The following is a 22,694-nucleotide window of genomic DNA, read 5'->3' as shown; positions in this document are numbered from 1 at the left end:
GACATCGTTGTGGTAGTGACAACGTATTACGGTAATGACACACAGTTGCGGTAATGACATTGGTGATGCTTGCAAAAATCAAAACATTAAATTCAATGAATATTTATTAAACTCTGATCAAAATTATTAAAGAAAACTGTATATCTAAAAAGATAATTCAAGAATAAAGTATAAATCTGTGACTTGGTCAAGAAATGTGACATTTGAAATGTCAACTGTTTTGAAGCTATGGATTCATTATAATTTCTTGACCAAGTCACAGATTTAAACTTCTTGCAACAAATTCCCACTCGGCTTTTGACAATTGGAAATGCCGACTCCTAACAGCACCTGGTTGTCCAATATAAGCAACAATGTCATCATTAGAATACCATAGGACATCCTCTAACAGGGGCCAAAAAATCGGTTTGTTCCTATTCTGTGCATGACCTTCACTTCGAATTCATTAACATCCACATTTTGTATGATGCTCGGGTACGGAAGCCCATCGTACTTTACTACGCACCACTGACCAACTTTAGATTCATCGGCCACGTTGGGTTCAAGACAAGATTCTTGTATTTTATCACCATCAGCATTTGACTGTTCAAACTCCATTGTGGTCAGATTAAAGCAAGAACAGGGTCCAGCGGAACAAAAACAGCTGAGGATTCTTGCTTGTATTGATCTAGGTTTACTTGTCAGAACCTATAAACAAAAACAAAACCTTTCTTGATTGATTACATTTACATGAAATATAAAAATTTTTCATTTTCCCATGTCAATTTATCTAAAGCATAATATTTTAAATGTTCTGATTGACATACCTGATGGAGTTTCATTGTCCCTGGTACTGTGGAGAGATTACTTGGGATGACTTTCTCAATAATGGTTATGTCTGATTCATGAATTTCGAACATTTCTACTTTGGTTTTCTCAGAAATGGCAGACATGAGAGATTTTGCATTGGTTATGCTCCCTCCATTAGCTACAAATGCGTCCGCAGCTCGTTTGATAGCTCCACCAATGCCATCTGCCGGGCCCTTGCCATGACCTGCCTCTAGAAAATTCCATGATCCAGACTTGAAATGAAAATTTTCCAATAACTGCGTTGAAAATAAGTAAAAATTTTGTTTGCAACGATATTGAGTGGTTGGGCCGTCGCTTACAAAATGGACTGTTTCAATGCTTGGAATTTTTTGTTGCACTCGTTGCAAAATGGGTTTTAAGTGAGCCCAAATAGATGGAGGGCCGTGCTTGTTAAAATCTGAAACTGTGCAAAACGAGAACAACACATCGTTGGCATGGTAGACTACGCCAGTGTGGAGGGTAATCTGAATTTGGCTAGCACCGAAATGAACACTTTGTATTTCTTTGTCGTATTTGCAGTTATAGTTTTCAGAAAAGTCAATATGGATTACAATTTCAGAATCCTTCAAATTTTCCCTAAGCGTTCGTAGTGCATTGTATTGGTGTTTAATATTATATAAATGTCTGGCAATTTTTGTCATCTGTTCTTGAAAGTCATCAATAAGTGCTGATAATGAACACTGTTGTTCCTCTCTTAGGGTCACCGAGACTGTGGTATTTTTGTCTTCAGAACTTTCTTTTTTATTGGAACGCTCTATCCGTCGTGTAATCCATTTTTTCCACTTCACCTGCTGTCGAGGATCGTGATTCTGCAGAGGCACCTTCTTCTGACTACACAGCTCGCAATCTCTATAAGCACAATTCTGATTGTCGTTGCAGCAAATAGTTGCAACAAGTTGGTTTACATCTTGTGTTGATAAAACTTTCAGTTCTTTGGTATTGAATATTTTCGCATTTTACACATAGACAAGTATCCCGAGATTTTTCTGTCGGTTTTAGGATCCAAAATGGCTTGAGCTTGCAAAAGAATGAATAGGAGATACAACTGGCGGGGTTTCCAGCAATGAATTTACTGTGTAGGTTAACCATACTGTCTCCAAGGTACCTTTTTTGTTTTTTAATTTTGTTTCGCGTGACTGTTTCTTTTTTCCCTGCTGTACCTCGACTGTTATCGTCACGTTCGAGAAACACTCTCACCCTCTCTTGTAATCTTTCAACGCAACGATTTCGTTGTACCTTCCTTCTGAAATCCAGACCAGTGTCTAAGTTTGAATTTGTTCTATTTTTATCAAAGGGCAGTTGTCTGAAGGCAAATTTTTTCAAGCGGTATTTTTTTAGGAGTTTGGACTGTGAAATGAACTGGCGATGCCTCTGGCTTTTAGTGTTTTCTTATATTTTTCTGTTATACTCTTAATCATAGTGTGGTGGAAAACAAGTGTCTTCCTGACGTCTTCATTTACTATTTGATTCTTCAAAAGCCTTTCAGTTTTGGAACGTGGAGAATCAGTGGTTTTAGAATCTGCCTTTTTATTTATTCTTTGCAGTCGTTTCTTGTATTTTTCGGCTCTTTTCTCTATAGAATTCAATTTTACTTTCATTTTCTCTATCTCCCTGTAAGCTCTAGCCCTATCTCTGCGTACTTTTTTCCTACCCACGTTGTTTCGTCTTAATGCATCATCATTTCCATTATTTTCATTTGGTGAATTAGGCGGTGTAATTACTTTTTGGACATCGCTTAGTAAGATTTTATTTTTTTCTCTCTTATTTCTCTGATTTACTCGCCATGATTTTCGTTGTTTTCTTTGCTCTCGTGCAGAAAGCTCCTGTATACTTTTGATTTCACCTTTTTCCTTTCTCTTGTTATATCGCTCTCGTTCTTTTTGCAGATACGCCCTGTATTCATAAGAGTTATTTTTCTTCCGCTCTCTCCAGAGTTTAGAGCGCTCTGCAGAAGAGAGTGGCATTATTTTTGCATACTATGAATTTTTGCCAATTTATTTATTAATCGAGGTGTTCTTTGGCTGCTTCGTGATAGTCTGTAGCGTCGCAAACAGTTCTGCACCACTTTTGAAAGGTGTTGTCTGTATACGGTATTTTGATTACATTTAAGAATTTTGATTACATTTAAGAGTTCTTTTTCAGTGGCCACAAGCAAATCATCCGCCTTTTCAAGTTTTTCTTTTAAATCTCTATCTGTGTTATTCATGGCTACAATTAAAAATGATCTATTGTAGACTTCATTTGTTCCAATTTTAAATAAAATCGTAATTTTTAGCTCTACTGGTCAGAGACCAGAAGAGCTTATGCGATAGTAATGCGTCCGGCGTCCGTCCGTCTGTCTGTCTGTCTGTAAACAATTTTTCAAAATGCTACTCCTCCTACAGTTTTGGTCTGATTTCAATATAACTTGGCACACAAGTAGACTACACTAAGGTACATAATTCTTTATATCCGTTTTTGACTTCAATGAACATTATTACCTTGGTTAATAAAGATAGCAATTTCTGTTACTCTCAAAATGCTACTTCAAATACAGTTTTAGTCTGATTATCATATAATGTGGCATGCAAGTAGACTATACACTAATAACATAAAGAAACTTATTCAAGGATCATTCTTCTCTTTTTTGCTAGTGTAAAGTTTCAATTCCCAACTGCTTTAGTACTTTCCTCTTCCTTTGCTATAAGTACAAACCAGTAGAGCTTCAGTCTCGACAGAGACTTCTGGTTTTTATACAACTTAATGAATAAATTTAATTCTAATTTTAAAAAATTAGAAAAATTTTGATTTATGGAGATTTAAGGCTTTTATTTGAAAAAAAAATGATGTTATGTTTGCTCCAAATGTCATTACCGAACAATATTGTCATTACCGAAACACAAATATGCGTTTCGGGAATGACCGTTGCGGTAATGACAAAAATACGTTTTTTCATTGATATAAGGGGCAAATAAATTATGTAATGGCGGACATCATGGTTTGAATTACCGGTTATGCACAAGATTGAATTAATGGTTGTTGAAAATAAATAAACGTTCAACAGAATGTTTCATTCATCATTCGGTAATGACGTGGAATTTATGTACGGTCAATATTTACCAACATTCATCGAAGATATTTTAAAGATACTTACCTCAGCAGCACTAGCATCTTCATCAGTTGCTTATAGATTCAAGTTTATGACGTCATACGAATTGATCTCTACGTCATAATGAAGATAACACCAATGCACCGATTTTATTCAATGTGTTTCCACAGTCACCTGAAGTATGGATAATACCCCCCCCTTTTTTATGAAAAAAAAAATGTAAGAGTGTATAATATCTCAAAAATATAAAATTTCCCCGTCAAACACATCTATATGTCGTTATATGCAAGCAGATTGTACTTTTTCTCACGATTTTGGCCTTATTCGGTATAATAAAAATACACAAGGTAAGAAACAAAAGTTGTAAACAAAAGGGGAACCCCTACTTCGAGACAGATTACCAAGGTAATACTTAATGTTACCTATCATAATTTTGCAATCACTCTGTCTGGGAGATGTTCTTTGATTAGTCTCTTTAACCTAAACCCCGCTATTAGCGTTTGATATGCCGTAATCAGACGATTTATTAATCGGATACATAAAATTTTCTCCATTGGCAGCGTTGAAGGAGGTTTTGGAGCTGTTTTTCTGTTTCGCCTTATCTGATTGGTTAGATATTTAAACTGTATTAAAATTAGCCAATCAGATAAGGCGAAACCAGCTCCAAAACCTGCTTCAACGCTGCCATTTTGTATCCGATTAATAAATCGTCAATGCTGTTTCGGTAATGACTACAAAATTCATTAAGTATTACCTTGGTAGTTTATTTTGTTTACTTTTGTTTCTTAATTTTTATTTTCCATTCTTTAATCGACAATCTGCTTGCATATAACGCATATAGTGTGTTCGACGGGGAAATGTTATATTTTTGAGATATTATACACTCTTACATTTTTTTCATAAAAAAAGGGGGGGGGGGTATTATCCATACTTCAGGTGCCTGTGGTGTTTCGGTAATGACAACAAAATTCTGGGACAGTTTATTTCTTAAATTTTCAAGACAATCGTATCTGTATCTGTATTGTTACATCACAGTAACCCCGATGGGCTTTGAGGTGACGGATAGAGGGCGCTTTAGTCGCGAAGATGTTCTATCGCCGACTTAAAGCTTTCTAGCTTTGGGGCGCGGACCGCTTTCTCTTCCAGGTGGTTCCAGTCTACAGCTGTGCGTACAAAGAATGAATTCTTCAATTGGTCTGTCTTTGTATCAAGTATCTCAACTGCACGGCTGTTATTCCTGATCCTATTACTTATAATATTTGTCGCTTGATAGTCCTCGTACACTTTCGGTCTGATGTTTCTTTTCGGTTTTTGGAATTTTATATATTGGTCTGATTTAATAGCTGGTATCTGCCCCTCAACCACTTTGTAAAAAAAGATTAGACGTTGTTGTTGGCGTCTGGTTTGTAATAAGGGAAGGTCAAGATCTTTAAGCATCTTTGTCATTGTACCCTCTTCCCTTGATTTATAGTCTTTGGTTATGAATCTTGCGCCTCTTCTTTGGATGGATTCTAATTTTGTTGATTCTTGTTTGGTGTATGGATCCCAGATGACAGCTCCATACTCCATTATGGATCTTACTAGTGCTATATATGCAATCTTTCTACATTCCCTTGGACAGTGTTGTAAGTTCCTTCTTAGGAAGCCTAGGGTGGAGTTGGCTTTATTTGAGATGTTGTTTATATGTTCTTTCCATTTCAGGTCTTCTTGTATTTGTAATCCTAAGTAGCGATTTGATGCCACGTGTTCTAAGGTGTGGTTCTCAAGGGTGTATTGGCTGTTTATTTTTCTACGTATGCTTAGTATATAGCATTTTTTTGCGTTAAATCTCATACCCCAGTCAGATGCCCACTGTTCCAGTTTTTGGAGGTCCTTTTGTAGTAGGTTTTGATCTTTGGGTGATTTAATTTCCCTGTACAAAAGGCAGTCGTCGGCAAAAAGCCTAACGGAAGATTTTACTGCGTCAGGGAGATCATTTATATGGCAGAGAAAAAGTATGGGTCCAAGTACTGTTCCCTGTGGTACCCCGGATTCCACGCTAGTGTCGTCTGAGTATTCCCCATCTAACTGGACTCTCCTGGTCCTTTTTGTTAGGAAGTTTGTTAACCAGTCATGGATTTCTCCTCTTATCCCGTATTGATTGAGTTTGTGTAGGAGTCTATCGTGGGGAACAGTGTCGAATGCTTTCGAGAAATCCAGGATTGCTACGTCTACTTGGTGACCCTTGTCGTAGGATAGTAACATGTCGTGTATGGTTATAGCGAGTTGGGTTTCGCAGGAATATCCGGACCTGAAGCCGTGGTTCAAGGATGTTAATATTTTGTTGCATTCCAAATGTTTCATCATTTGTCGACATATGATACTGTAAACGTATTATATTTGGCTGTGTATTCTTTTTAGCGCCTTTCGCGGAAAGCAGCATCCGCTAAATCAAGTACATCGCTAAATGCTTTGTGAATAAAGGTTTATGTAACGCACATTCAAAAAGCGCTAATTCAAATCTACACTAACTTGTTGAAAATTCAATTTCCGCCAAATATCGTACACGCCAAATATAATACATTTACAGTATGCTCTAGTAGCTTGCAGGGTACCGATGTTAAGGAGACTGGTCTGTAGTTTTTAGCTGCGTGTCTATCCCCTTTTTTGAAGATACACGATATGTTTGCGCTGAGCCAGTCTTTTGGTAATTCCCCTGTATCTAGTGATTTTTGGTATATAATCGACAATAATGGTGCTATTGTGTCGTCAAAAAGTAAAATAGCACATTGTTAAAGATTCTGTGAAAGTTTTATCAAATTTCTGTTTTGGGATGTTATAACAGACGGACGGACGGACGGACGGACGGACGGACGTACAGACGGACGGACGGAATTAACGATCCCCTCCCGCTTTTCAAGCTGCTTTTGATGGATTGATGTTTTTAAGCAGTTTTGCCACGCCTTCTTCTCTGATGGTGATTCTTTTTATTCTTGTTTTTAGGTTGATGTTTGTCGAGGGCATTGTTTTTACTTTCCCCTTTGTGAAGACTGATGAAAATTGTCTTAGAAGGATCTTTGCTTTTTCTTTGCTGTCATTGATTAAATGCCCTTTATCTTTTAGGGGTGCTACTCCGATGTTATCTTGTTTGCGAGATTTAACATATTTCCAGAATGGTTTCGAGTATTAAATAAATTTATTTTATGAATCTTTAATAATTGTTACACGTACCATCAAAATATTCGTACAAGAATTTTAGGAATATTTAAAGAGCACTGAAATTTCATGTATTCAAAAGAGTGTCTTGTAGAAGAGGGACAGGCAAAAAATATCGAATTCAGATACATACCGGTCCAAAAATAAATAACAAATACTTCTTTTGTTTCATTTAATTCTTACATATAACAGAAAAATACAAATCGATATCAACAGATTAAATTTTATCTCTGATAAAAGTGTTCTGGTGATTTTTTGGGCTTTATTTAGGATAGGGACGGCACTTGTCGGTCAAATTGAAGAATCACCCATAGGCTTTCTGGCTGTCAATAAAGTCAAGGGGATAGAGAGGAAAAAAACGATCTGACCGATAAAACATTTCCTCTTCTGGCATTTTAAGCTGCACTTTTTGCATGCTTTGCTGGCATATGATTTTGTAAAATTTACGTAACACATATTTTTGAAAATTCTTTCGATTAGTTATTGAAATAAACATTGTAGTTTTGACTCGATATGTGTCACAGTGTCACTCAAGGTTTGGTTAAACGAAATTAAATGATTTAGCGTACCTATCAATTTTAGCGAAATTTGCAGTCAAAAAATATAGGATGTTTATTTACCTTTTAACTGCTCAAGAGGGGTCGTTTGTGGATATGGACGTTGAATTGGGGATCTTTTACATCGACATTCCGAAACCATAAAGGACTATTTCCAATCGGTGAAAGGTAAGTAAAGTATAAATAATCAGATTAAAGAATGATTAATTATTAGGCCATTCTAAGGGCAAAGGAAAGCATGAACTACAAGGAATATCTGATTGATTGTATACTGTTTAACGCCGAGTCGGCAATTTTTCAGCCATGTTTCGGGGTATTAGTTTATATAATCGGTTTTTGAAAAATGTTGGTTTCTCTGGCGGCCCTCAATGAGCCTACTCTTTTTCGAACTCCAGAGAAACGATTTTTTACGTGCAAAGGGGGTTGTCATCCTTGACACGGGGCACCATTTTACGTCCCATCCAACGGACTTAATTACTTTAAAAATATGTTAACTGATCAAAATATTTTTTAAGCTGTTATAAAATAAATTAAAATATGTATTTCTCATAAAAATTAATTTATAGTTTATTCAAATTTTACTATAATAATCAGATTCTTGTAGATATTCTAAAATATTATAAACATGAACATTTGTAAAAAGTTCATACATTGTTTTTATACACTTCCAAAACGTCTACTTCGAATAGGTGTAAAATCGGAACACTCCAAAAGGACGTGATTTATAGTTATCGATCGGACAGTCACAGGATATACATTCTGGCTGAGACTCCCGATTCAATATGTATTCATGTGTGATTTTTGAGTGACCAATACGTATTCTTGATATAATTACTTCGTCTTGACGTTTCAGACCGAAGATGATGATTTGTTAACTTTGTTTTCATTAGCATAAAGCTTACTTTCATCACAAAATTTCCAATAAATTTGCCGTAAAGAATCAACATAAATTTTAACGAGATAATTAAAATCGGTGTAAGGAATTTCGAATAAAGTAATTTCATGATGAAGTGCAGCTTTTGCAGCACTGTCGGCTTTAGTGTTTCCAAGAATGCAGACATGACTCGGAATCCAACAAAAGTTTACTGTTTTACCTTGTTGCACTATATATCTTTAATGTAAGGTTGATCAACATTCTTATTTTGTATAGATTGTAAGCAAGAGAGCAAGTCCGAATAATATTGTGAATGTTTTTACTCAAGAATTACCCGCTAGATGTCGTTTTTGTATTATTTCCGTAATTTCTGCGTTGACATTTCCAAATTTTGGAGCATTTTTCATGTTTGACGCTAAATACTCGGGTCATTGCGAAATGCCTAGGCAATTAAATAGCACTATTAAAGACAAAAATATTTACCGAAACAAAATATCATTTTGGTTACATGTAGTAGGTATATGATTGTTTAGGCCAGATATCCGAGAGGGATCCACTGATAACAAATGGAAGTCACTTATTTTGTTATACTGCGGATCTGATTTTTAATGAAACGTTAATTCTACGTTATTTTCTGTATTATTCATATGGAATACAATGTAAATGTGTACTAGAAGATAAATTTATGAAAAAGATGAATACATATACCGGGGGGGGGGGGGGGGGGTTACTGTGCACAAGTCAACAAAGGAAGTTGCAAATAAAGGAACAAAAACCCTACATGGAAACAGTGATAGCTTGTTGCAAAGAAACTAAACACCCTACATGGAAACAGTGACAGCTTGTGGCAATGTGGGAGGTAGCTGTCTAACATACCATTTTTTTTATTCCATGAAAAAACCAGAAGTCTCTGTCGAAACTGTAGCTCTACTGGTTTGTACTTATAACAAAGGATGGGAAAAGAAGCCATTGTCATCAGACCAAAACTGTTAAGGGAGTATCATATTAAAGGAATTTCACAGACATTTCTATTTTTAGTAACAATGGTAACACTGTACAAACCGATGCACTATTTTATGTATCTTAGTGTAGTCTTCGTGTGTGCCAAGTTATATTGAAATCAGACCAAGACTGTAGAAGGAGTAGCATTTTAAAGGAATTTTACAGAAAATTCAATTTTTAGTAACGATGGCAACATCGTTCATCGAAATCAAAATCCAATGCACTATTTTATGTATCTTAATGTAGTCTACTTGTGTGCCAAGTTATATTGAAATCAGACCAAAACTGTCGAAGGAGTAGCGTTTTAAAGGAATTTCACAGAAAATTCTATTTTTAGTAACTATGGCAACATCGTTCATCGAAATCAAAATCCAATGCACTATTTTATGTATCTTAGTGTAGTCTACTTGTGTGCCTAGTTATATTGAAATCAGATCAAAACTTTAGGAGGAATAGCATTTTGAAAGTACTTCCAAGAATTTCTATTTTTAGTAACCATGGCAACATCGTTCATCGAAATCAAAAACCAATGCACTATTTTATGTATCTTAGTGTAGTCTACTTGTGTGCCAAGTTATATTGAAATCAGACCAAAACTGTAGAAGGAGTAGCATTTTAAAGGAATTTCACAGAAAATTCTATTTTTAATAACTATGGCAACATCGTTCATCGAAATCAAAAACCAATGCACTATTTTGCCTATTATATTGAAATATCTTAATGTTTTGAAAGTCTACTTGTGTGCCAAGTTATATTGAAATGCAGAAATCCAAAACTGTAGAAGGAGTAGCGTTTTAAAGGAATTACACAGAAAATTCTATTTTTAGTAACCATGGCAACACCGTTCATCGAAATCAAAAACCAATGCGCTATTTTATGTATCTTAATGTAGTCTACTTGTGTGCCAAGTTATATTGAAATCAGACCAAAACTGTCGAAAGAGTAGCGTTTTAAAGGTATTTCACAGAAAATTTCTATTTTAGTAACCATGGCAACACCGTTCATTGAAATCAAAAACCGATACACAGAATTATGTATCTTAGTGTAGTCTACTTGTGTGCCAAGTTATATTGAAATCAGACCAAAACTGTAGGAGGAGTAGCATTTTGAAAAATTGTTTACAGATGGACAGACGCCGGACGCATTACTATCGCATAAGCTCTTCTGGTCTCTGACTATCGCATAAGCTCTTTATTGTACTTATAACAAAGGAAGAGAAGAGTAGAAGTAGGACTTGAAACTTTGCAACAGCAGTAATAAGAATGATCCTTGATTCAGTCTCTTTTTGTTTGATTGCAATAAGACTAGAATGGCATTTCCTGTCTCTAAGTCTCTGTAACCAGAAGTCTCTGTCGACTTAGCTCTACTGGTTTGTACTTATCAAAAACCATTGCACTATTTTATGTATCTTTGTGTAGTCTACTTGTGTGCCAACTTATTTTGAAATCAGACCAAAACTGTAGAAGGAGTAGTGTTTTAAAGGAATTTCACAGAGAATTCTATTTTTAGTAACCATGGCAACACCGTTCACCGAAATCAAAAACCGATGCACTATTCTATGTATCTTAGAACCAAGTTATACTGAAATTAGACAAAAACTGTAGAAAGAGTAGCGTTTTTAAGGAATTTCACTTTGGCAACAGCAGTTAAAAACCGATAAGTATCTTAGTGTAGTCTACTTGTGTGCCAAGTTATATTGAAATCAGACCAAAACTGTAGAAGTCTCTTTTTTTGTGCATGGCAACACCGATTGAAATCAAAAACCGATGCACTATTCTATGTATCTTAGTGTAGTCTACTTGTGTACCAAGTTATACTGAAATCAGACAAAAACTGTAGAAAGAGTAGCGTTTTTAAGGAATTTCACAGAAAATTCTATTTTTAGTAACCATGGCAACACCGTTCATCGAAATCAAAAACCGATGCACTATTCTATGTATCTTAGTGTAGTCTACTTGTGTGCCAAGTTATATTGAAATCAGACAAAAACTGTAGAAGGAGTAGCATTTTGAAGGAATTTCACAGAAAATTCTATTTTTAGTAACCATGGCAACACCGTTCATCTCAAAAATGTAGGTGTAGCAGTGTGCCTTATATTGAAAAGAATTTTTTTACAGAAATTTTAAACCATGGCAACACCGTTCATCGAAATCAAAAACCGATGGTAATGTATCTACTTGTGTGCCAAGTTATATTGAAAAAACGTTTTGAATTGTTTAAGAGAATTATATCGTAAGCTCTTCTGGTGTAGAGCTAAAAATGTAGGAGCAGCCTTTTAAAAGAATTTTACAGAAATTTTAAATTTAGTCACCATGGTAATATCATTGTTCAGAATAAAAAACAATGAAGAGAATTATGTATCTCGGTGTAGTCTACTTGAACGCCGCATTATATAAAAATTATACCATAACTGTTAGGAGTAAAATTTTGAATGTAATTCTCATAATTTTCAACAACCACACACTGGGTGAAAAATAAGGTTTCCCATCATGGGAAACTTTATGGAAACCACATGGAAACCTCAAGTTTACATCGTTTCCCAGTGGTTTCCGCAGCGGATGCCAGGTTATTCCGCCAAGTTTCCGTGACACGGAAACTACTACGCTCCGATTCCATAAGGTATCCCGAACCACGGAAACCTCTGTAAACCTGAAGTTTCCCGAACATCCATTTAGTTTCCCGTAATGGGAAACTTGAAGATTCCACTGGTTTCCAGAATCAGGAAACTTGATGGAATCGGAGCGTAGTGGTTTCCATGGAATGGAAACTTGGTGGAATCTTTAGGTTTCCTTTTATGGGAAACTACATGGAAGCTCGGGAAACCTCACGATTCATATAGTTTCCGTGACTCAGGAAACCATATGGAATCGGAGCGTCGTGGTTTCCGTGGAATGGAAACTTGGTGGAATTTTTAGGTTTTCTTTTACGGGAAACTACATGGAAGCTTGGGAAACCTCACGATTCCCAAAGTTTCCGTGACTCGGGAAACCACATGGAATTGGAGCGTAGTGGTTTCCGTGGAATGGAAACTTGATGGAATCTTAAGGTTTCCTACTACGGGAAACTACATGGAAGCTCGTGAAACCTTACGATTCCTAAAGTTTCCTTGACTCAGGAAACTATATGGAACTTGTGAAGCAGTTTCTGTGTGGCGGAAACTTGGTGGAATTATCTGGAGTCCCATTCCTGGTTGAAATTACTGGGAAACTTCAAGATTCCCTAACTTTTCTAAAGGAAGCGATGTGAAATAATGTGTATTCTTTTCAAAAAACTATCAAAAAAATTATTACATGTAAAAGAAAAAAGCATTACCATTTTATATGTTTAATAATTCATTTGATGTACTAAAACTGTAACAGTATTTTTCAATGTTATCAAAATACTAAATAAATTCATATATCTTAGATAAACAATGGAACAGTCTTTCACATGTAAGTCCATTCATAAGTGTCATTAAGTACTTCTTTCAACATCAGTTCCCTGATATTTTCTTCACAACACCTATGATCTGCAATATTCATACAAAATTATCATATGATGTGTCAGAATTATAATGCTTGAATATAACTTAGAAATCTGAAAGATCAGTCAATGTTCTTTAATATACCAATATCAATAATTACTTTCCATGACCATGATACAAATGATTTCAACATTTAATGTGTCTCTTTAAAATTTAATGCTTTATGATAAGGAAAAAAATATTACATAATATAAATAATGTTTTCAGCCTTATTATGTCATTGAGAATATATTACAATTTCATAGAACCCTGCTTTAAGTTAAATTATTTTGAGAGAAAACATACTCTTTATAATATCAAAAATATTAGAGAGAGAATTTTTTTTTAATTTTGATATTTGACCTAAAAAATTGGTTGAAGATCATTGCAGACCCTCCACCCCATTGCATAAAAGCTAGATTACACAAAGGAAGAAATGTTCTCTGGACTACGACTTTGAATAAAGATATACAGTACATTTTGATACTGACCTTTGACATAGAAAATTAGTCCAAGGTCACTCTTCATCCTCTATCCACAGGCTCTCTGTAGTTTAAGTTTGAGAGAGAAATATGCTCAGAACAAGTGATATCAGATGGCGTGATGGGTAGACACACTTTCTAAGGGCATCCACAGAACAGGATTCTAAAAACAATGCAATATATATGTATTACGGTATAGATATACATGTACTTGTATGTTACTGATTTATCATATGCTGCATTGGACACATGTGCTTTTATCATGGTGCAAGTATACATCTTATGAGTAATTTTATGCCAGTATTGCATGTACACTCGGTTTATAAACAAGTAATTTATTTATTTTTTTTTTTTTACAAAAATTGACCAACATTATTTACATCCACTCATCATAATGAATTGGCGGATCAAAATTCAGTCAGTTTTAGATCTATATGATATACCATAGACAACTTTCACATTTACAAAAGTTATTCCCCTTTGCAGGGTCAATCGGGTCAACCGGCTTAAGACGCTGTTTTCCCTCTATAACCTTACCAACTTTGAGGGTCAATATCTTAGAAATGAAATCTGTATGAACATGTTCATTATGATTTTCATGTTGCCCCATACTCTGGCCATACAGATACAGATCGTAATTGTCCAATATCGTTTGAAGATTGAAAATATTAACAAGTAACTTACAAAGGACAAATTGAGAAAAATGAGCGATACACCGACAATTGGAGACAACTCTTAGCAATGTGAAATTTGTCTATTGGTGATGACAATTCCTGTTTTAATGTCATTGAAAAATTAAGAGACATTAAAAATTTAAGTCCTATTGTCATGCATGCATGCTGTTTTGTTTTTTTTAAAGTATTTTCAACCATATAACGTTTTACTATCATAAAATTTACCAAAATTTAATACTTCAAATAATTTCATTGAATACATATATCTAAAAAATTGAGGAAACTCTAAAAACTTAGTGTCAGACTTACAGAAATTAATCTTTGGAGAGAAAAAAATCTATCATATAAAGATGTGCATAATGAGCCTTTTTTATTCATTTAGAACATATTGTATGTGCATCATTTCCCCAAGAAATTTTCAAAGACAATGGACTATTTGTGAGCAGAAATAATTGCTGTTTACTTAATACATTTGGAAAATTTATGAAAATAATCAATTAATTTCTTTATTTTTGATTTTAGATAATGCTAAAAATAATTTAATCTATTACAAATAATCCAACTGACTGTAAAATAAAATTTTTCTTAATCTCAATCTAAGGGCAGATCACTCTAACTGCATAAAACTACCCAATATTAAAGTAGAGCTCTTTAGTGTGCAGTTTTTAGAGCTTCCTTAAAGTCATCAAAATACTGACCAGCAAGAAATCAGTTAATAACATTTCCTCTTTTTCATTCAAATTTTTTGAGAGATCTCAAAGTTTTTTCCTCTTCAATTCAGGTTCGAGATGACAAAGTTTTACTGTAGTGCATGTACCGGTATTAGAGAACTGATTGTATGTCAATCACGACAATACACACATAACATGGAGGGGGCAAATTGTTTCAGCCCTAGCTTTTACATAAAACTTCTTGTAGCTTACAGCTGATAAACCACATCTCAGTATTTAAAATTTAGGGTATGTCTTTTAACCACAAGGAACCACAAGGAACCCCAAGGAACCACAAGGATACCACAAGGAACCACAAGGATACCACAATGACATCTTATTTAATTTTTTATGAGTCTAATTATGGTTTATATGTGCAATTTTTAGTCATCTGAGTCACACAGGTGACCTATTGCTATATGTTATTGTCCGACGTTGTACTTCCTGCTCTTCTGTTTCCTAATCTTTTGAACCATTTCAGCTTCTTTTTAGCTCTACTGGTCAGAGACCAGAAGAGCTTATGCAATAGTAATGCATCCGTCGTCTGTCCATCTGTCTAGCTGTCTGTCTGTCTGTCCGTCTGTCTGTAAACAATTTTTCAAAACACTACTCCTCCTACAGTTTTGGTCTGATTTCAATATAACTTGGCACACAAGTAGACTACATTAAGATACTTAAAATAGTGCATCTGTTTTTGATTTCGATGAACGGTGTTGCCATGGTTACTAAAAATAGAATTTTCTGTGAAATTCATTTAAAACGCTACTCCTTCTACAGTTTTGGTCTTTTGAACCATTTCAGCTTCTTTTTTTGAACAGCTTATCCAATTTCTACCAATTTTGGCACAAAGCAAAGTAAAGTAAAGGGGAGCAAACTTTTCAGATTTGGAAATCTCTTACCCCTAGGGCCTGAGGTGTGGGACCAAAACCATCAACATAAATGCAATTATTAGAATATTTTTCCTTACTCCTGGGCACCAAGCTGTCAAAATATTGGCATGCTTTTAAATTACATTTAGTCGACTACAAAATATGTAAAAAAAATTAAGTTCAAAGGATAAAGGACTCTGGAGATGAGGTATTATATTATTTACATTTTTAAAATTCTACCATTATAGTACGTTGCACCAAATAAAGGAAATTACATGTATCTCCTTTTGTCATTCAGAGTGTTGAGGGCTTATATGGTCAAGGAATGCTGCTCATTCCATTTTTGTTTTATTACAGAATAAAACATAATCAAATCAATTAACCTTAATAATGATTAATCACTTGTAATAATTACCAATATAGATGAACATATATGATAAATGAAATAATTTTATGGGGTGGTTGCTGATTCAATATCCATGCAGACTACCTATTAGTTAATCCATGATCATGCATTTCATTCCTTAAAGGTTTTGGGGATTTAGTTATTATTTCTTTATCTTGTTATATATATTAGTATCAAGTTGGCCATTCCATGTATCTTTTACAGAGTTGGACTATACTTTTGTATTATAGGTGAAAGCATTATAAGAAACAAGAGGCCTTGGACTTGTGTTGTATACCGACCGATATTTTTTTAATGCACTGCTCCTTTAATTTTGAAAAAATAAAACAATGAGAATATATCCTAAAGTAGCATAAATTTGGTTAATCGCATATTATTGAAAATAGTACTGTATGTAATAAATATTTTAAGAGTAAAAATTATAATGATTGTAAATTGTGTATTGAAGTACATAAATATAAGATATACCTTTAAGAACTAAATGGACAATCTGAAAATAGATTACAGGGAATATATTAAATTTATAATTTTAGACATACATATAAATAATAAAATTAGAGATGCATGTACTCTTAATTATGTAATACCCATAGCTTCATACCATCTATTTTGGTTATCTAAAAGGGTGCATACCATTACATGTATACCGCTACATTGCAATGGAAATTTACATTACCGCTACATAGTTATTACCGATACAAAAAAACGTTACATTACTGCTACATATAAAAGTATACTTTACCGCTACAGTGCCTCTTTTGTTAGCCATCAACTTACTGGTATGTATGTACAGATTGATTTAAAAGTACAACATAAAAAAGTATAAGTCCTGTTTCCTGCTCACCACCACAGGGAGGTGAAAATAGGTATTTGAGCTGGATTTTTTTTTTATTTGAAATTTATTTTATTTTATAAAACACTTTTAAAATTTTTAAAATTAAATCAAGCTCTGTCTATAATTAAAACTCACAGTCTTCTCATTCTTCTGTTTAGAATTCAAAATGAAAAAAAAATTACTGTACTTCACTACACATTGAGTGAATTCTATTTATTGGAACTCATATTCCGTACATACCTGGCTAATTCAATATTATTATGCAGCTGCTGCAGTAATGAGTTGTTTTCAGCCAAAAAAAAATGTAGCGGTAATGATTAGTCAAAAATTGAGGAAAAAAATGCAGCGGTAATGAGTTGAAATTTTTGACGATTTAGTGGTAATGTTGACCTCCCATTTAAAAGAGAAATTAAATTTTAAATTGTTAAAATTAAAAAGGATATTAAAATTTAAAGAAAAATAATTTAATGGGGGGGATTAATTGTGCTTTGTTCTTGCAGTTGAAAAAACATTCTCGTATTAATTAAAAATGCTCTGCTTAATCCTTGTTAAGAGCTACCCAAAATTAACCAAGATAACTGTTTACCTCCAATTAACAGGGCAATGTAGGTGTCATGTAGGTAAACACTGCACCCCAGTAATGGCTTCATTAAACTGTGTTCTCCATACCCAAGTAATGGCTTCATTAAACTGTGTTCTCCATACCCAAGGGAGATATCCCAGTTCAAGAGCTACCCTAAATATACAGGGGTTGTCTACCTCCAATATACAGGTACATGGTGTTTTTACAGGTGAACATTCTGACCAGTAATGGGTCAACCCATTATGTTCTATAGAAGCAGGGGAGGAAGCCCTTTTCCAAATTGAGTCTTAACTTTGAAGTGCCCCCAAAATTAAAGAAAACACCCCTCTGCCCATAGTAAAGCATAGGAAAGGGTGTGCGTAATTGAGCATCATTGAGCTTTGAAATAATTCATACAATTTGAATTTTGACAAGGGCATTTGTTTGGTAATCTTATTTCCTGTGGAAAATAGGGAAGGAACCATAAATAATGCGGAAAAGAAAAAAACTTTTTCATTAGTACACCTTTATAATGTTATACATGAGAAGGGGGAATGGTCCTAGTAGTACTAATGTTATTTATCTGGAGACCCCTAATACTCAAGATGTCAAAAATCTGTATACACGTTGCATTTCTACAGGAAGTCTAACTTTGGCATTTATTGTCTTGTTGGCTAGCCTTACTTTTCAAATGAATTAGGTTAAAACAAATTATAAATAACTCGATACTGTATAATTGATTAATTTTATATTGTATTTAATTCATTGAAACTTATAATTTTACTTTGGAGGGAAGGTGAGGTCAGCATGTTGGTTTGTCAGTTATTTAATGAACAATGGCTAAAACTAGTCTGACATTAAATCTAAGTTTTATGGTAGATTAAATCCCTAGAAATATTAGAGTCATGCAGTAACTTTATTAAGTTTGAAAATGAAATTTTTCATGCAACAATTCTCATTTTATATGATTCAAGGTTTTGGAATTCTTAGAGAAGGTCTTATAAAAAGTTGACAATTTTACCCCATAAAAGGAAAAAATTGAATACAGTTTTAGAGAAATAAGATTTTCCTGAATTGAGGCTAAAAAAAACAATGCTAATTAGCATGATATGAAATTAGAAGTGATTTGTGATGTCTTGCAATGATAGCAATAGCATTTTACACTTTGCATATACTATATGAAGGAAATAGAAGACATATAGAATACCAAAAATTTTTTTTTAAAAATCATGACAATTTATCTGAATGCCTGGATACCTATTGTTTTTTAACCTACAATATATTTATCGATCAATTTGCAAATACAAAATGCATAACTTATATTCCTATTCGATTTTTCTGCATAAATATTAGCGATTTGACAATTTTCCCTACATGTATATAACATGGTTAACTTTAAGGTCAAGAAAGGTGCCAACAGATTTATCAAATTTGAGAGATAAATTTCTTTATTGATGCTTTATAACTTTAGCTTGGTCAAATAATGTGTTTCGGGGTATAATTTTTTGGTAAACAAGATTAAAAACTGTATTTTAAACTGTCATTTTCAATGAAAAATTAAGAAAACCAGTCATGCATATGGGAGTTTTTCCATAATTGACAGAGGAAATGTATCCAGATTGCCTACAGTCTCTCAGAAAATGGTAATTAGTATGTTCATGGCCTCTTCTTTAAATCAATATCAAATTTAATATAGGTATCAGGTTAACTTTTCATATGATTTCAAATTGAATGTCATGAAAATACCCTTTTCTCTACATAATTCTGCTAAAGCCGTAAAGTACGGGGAAAAGAAAGTTGAAATTGATTATGACGTCATAATAGATCTAGCACCAAAAAATTAGTCTAAAGTTATTTACTAGATCTTTAACTTCAGAAAAACTGTGAGTAAATTTTCTTTACTTTGTGGATTCAGGGATATTTTTATGAGTATTTTAATTACTTAACTGTTGATTCTATGAAGCTGAGGATCGGACTACCTTAATAAGCATTCTAAACTTATAAATATTTTTAGTAACCATGGCAACTCTGTTCATCAAAATCAAAATCCGATGCAGTGTTATATGTATCTTACTGTAGTGCCAAGTAATATTGAAATCAGAACAAAACTGTAGAAGGAGTAGCATTTTATATGATTTTCACAGAAATTCTATTTTTAGTAACCATGGCAACACCATTCATCGAAATCGAAACCGATGCACTGTTTTATGTATCTTGTGTAGTGTACTTGTGTGCCAAGTTATACTGTAATCAGATCAAAACTGTAGGAGGAGAATCCTTTTAAAAAAATTTCATTAAAAATTCTATTTTTAGTAACCATGGCAACACCGTTCATTGAAATCAAAAACCGATGCACTATTTGATGTATCTTAGTGTAGTCTACTTGTGTGCTAAGTAATATTGAAATCAGACCAAAACTGTAGAAGGAGTAGCGTTTTAAATGAATTTCACAGAAAATTCTATTTTTAGTAACCATGGCAACACTGTTCATCGAAATCAAAAACCGATGCACTTGTTTTATGTATCTTAGTGTAGTCTACTTGTGTGCCAAGTTATATTGAAATCAGATCAAAACTGTAGGAGGAGTAGCGTTTTAAAGGAATTTCACAGAAAATTCTATTTTTAGTAACCATGGCAACACCGTTCATAGAAATCAAAAACCGATGCAATCTTTGAAGTATCTTAATGTAGCCTACTTGTGTGCCAAGTTATATTGAAATCAGACCAAAACTGTAGGAGGAGTAGCGTTTTGAAAAATTGATTACAGACAGACAGACAGCTAGACAGACAGACAGACGGATGTCGGATACCTCACTATCGCATAAGCTCTTCTGGTCCCTGACCAGTAGAGCTAAAAAGAAGCTGAAATTGTTCAAAAGATTAGGAAACAGACGGGCAGGAAGCACAAGGTCGGACAATAACATCTAGCAATAGGTCACTTGTGTGACTCAGATGACTAAAAATTGCACATATAAACCATAATTAGACTCATAACAATTAAATAACATGTCCTTGTGGTTCATGTGGTGTCCTTGGGGTTCCTTGCGGTGTCCTTGTGGTTCCTTGTGGTTAGAAGACATACCCAAAATTTAGAATCTTTTTTTTTTTCAGGTAATTGTCATACATACCAATCATGATTTAATTACCACTTACCAAATGACAACATCCTGAATCATCATACATTTTATATGATTTTATCTCACTGGTTTTCTTTTAAAGTCATACAGTTTTCTTCTCTCTGAAATGATAAATTATGTTCAGGTACTATTTCATTCTAATTTAAACTAATTATGTAATAGCATTAGCAACAACCGGGATGGGTGAAAAAATAAAAACAAGATGCGCTTGTAAAACACTATGTGCCCGGCGGCAACAAAGTTCGAAAAAGCAATTTTTTTTAGCATATAGGTCACAGTCAAGATCACATAATCATTGTCCTTGTTGTCATGTGAAAGCACTTCATAAGTGGAGTATGCATACTAAATATGATGTCACTATCTCATATAGTTCTAAAGTTATGGTGAAGGTTTAAGTTGACAGAGAGGTTCAACGCAGAGGAAGTTTTGCGCCCAGTGACTTTTTTCGTGGCTTTAGACAGACACAGATAAACAGTTATGGCAAAAGTTCGAAAAAGGTATTTTAACATATAGTTACAGTCAAAGTCACAAGGTCATTGACCTTGTTGCATTTCAAAGACTTAATTATCGTAGTATGCATACCAAATATGAAGTCTCTATCTCTCACCATTCAAAAGTCATGGCAATGGTTCAAGTTGACAACAGACAGAAAGGACAAAATCAATATACGTGCCGAATCTATCAATTCAGGCATATAAAAATTTCAAACAAATGAGCATAAACTAGTTTGTACCATTCTACTTCTCCTATGTCGGGACAACCATCATTAATTCACTATTTCATACAAGTCTTTTTTTTCAAAATATTTAAACTAATGCAATAGCTCACCAGCAGAATATGATATTGTGCTCGACTCATTGTTTGCCTGCACTACAGTTATGTAGAATGTGGCGTATGTTATAAACTTATAATTATATACAGATATAAGATTTTTTTAGAAGCATGTTATTTTTTGCAATTTTGACCTTATGACAGCTAAGTCTGTTCAGTTAGACAATACCATGTACACGTATGTAAGTAGTTTAATTGTGCTTGATTATTTACTAATTTTCTTCTCAACTTAAAGCTGAACACAACTCGTAAATAGGCATATGCCATTTTCGATAGCATTATCTACCATACATCAATACTAGGGTATACACGTTGCATTCGTTACACCTGACTGCGTTATTGTCACGGGTATCAGCGTGGAATAGCGACCCGTGTTTGTGCTGGATATCTTGCATTACCTTTTTTTACATTTTATTGCAGTTACGTTTATCTGTGTTTTTTGTATATTGCACTGACTTATAAAACTATAATTGTAAACTTATTTGGTATCTTATTTTCCTGCATTAGATGAAGTATTACGTTATTACTCTTGCTACCGAGTTCTGTATGGCATACGTCCGTCTTCACCGGTATAGACTGATTACACTGAACAGTGACCAACTGCTGCCCTATTTATAGCTCGGACGCTAAAAATTAAAATTATGTTGGTTTCAGTGGTTATTTGGGGTATAAATAGAATGCGGTAGAATAATTTAAAGATTGTAAGAAATATGGAGGATAGTAATGCCTGCAGAGAAGCTAGACTCGGGAACAAAAATGGCGGACAGATTCCTTTTACGAATCGTGTTCAGCTTTAAAGTGTTCTGTATTTTATTACCAAGTTTGTTATAAGCATTTTGAAACATACGATCAATATCAATTCACTATGAAGGCTTAAGTTTTTTTTTTACATCTTCATCTCATCAGGTTAGACATTACAAAAAAAAATTCTTTTGAGCAGTAAACTATTTCATTAAACAAACCTATTCTCTTCAGAGAAGTGGACAGGCTTTCACCTACATTCACTTTTTTATGTATATTTTCCCTCCATATCATCATAATGCATATGATTAAGGGCAATCGCAACTTCTCGGGCCTTTCCGACTAGCGGAAAAACGACCTCGAATGTATATGGTAGCCGC

The 22,694-nt window shown here is 34.1% G+C and overlaps 1 long non-coding RNA gene across 1 annotated transcript; it reads right to left on the bottom strand.

The window, feature by feature from the left end:
- Positions 1-12,990: 12,990 nt before the first annotated feature.
- Positions 12,991-20,837, bottom strand: LOC134260801 (uncharacterized). The gene is made up of 3 exons (XR_009990647.1): positions 20,759-20,837; positions 13,559-13,712; positions 12,991-13,073 (listed from the first exon to the last, which is right to left on the bottom strand). It is a non-coding gene; the product is annotated as an uncharacterized LOC134260801 (long non-coding RNA).
- Between the last annotated feature and the right edge of the window lie 1,857 nt (positions 20,838-22,694).

The sequence above is a fragment of the Saccostrea cucullata genome, unplaced genomic scaffold (assembly GCF_032062105.1).
Source record: "Saccostrea cucullata isolate Sc308-1 unplaced genomic scaffold, CSIRO_AGI_Scuc_v1 ctg856, whole genome shotgun sequence".
NCBI classification, from domain to species: domain Eukaryota; kingdom Metazoa; phylum Mollusca; class Bivalvia; order Ostreida; family Ostreidae; genus Saccostrea; species Saccostrea cuccullata.
The sequence above is the reverse complement of the archived record's forward strand: the minus strand, read 5'-3'. Positions and strand labels throughout refer to the sequence as shown.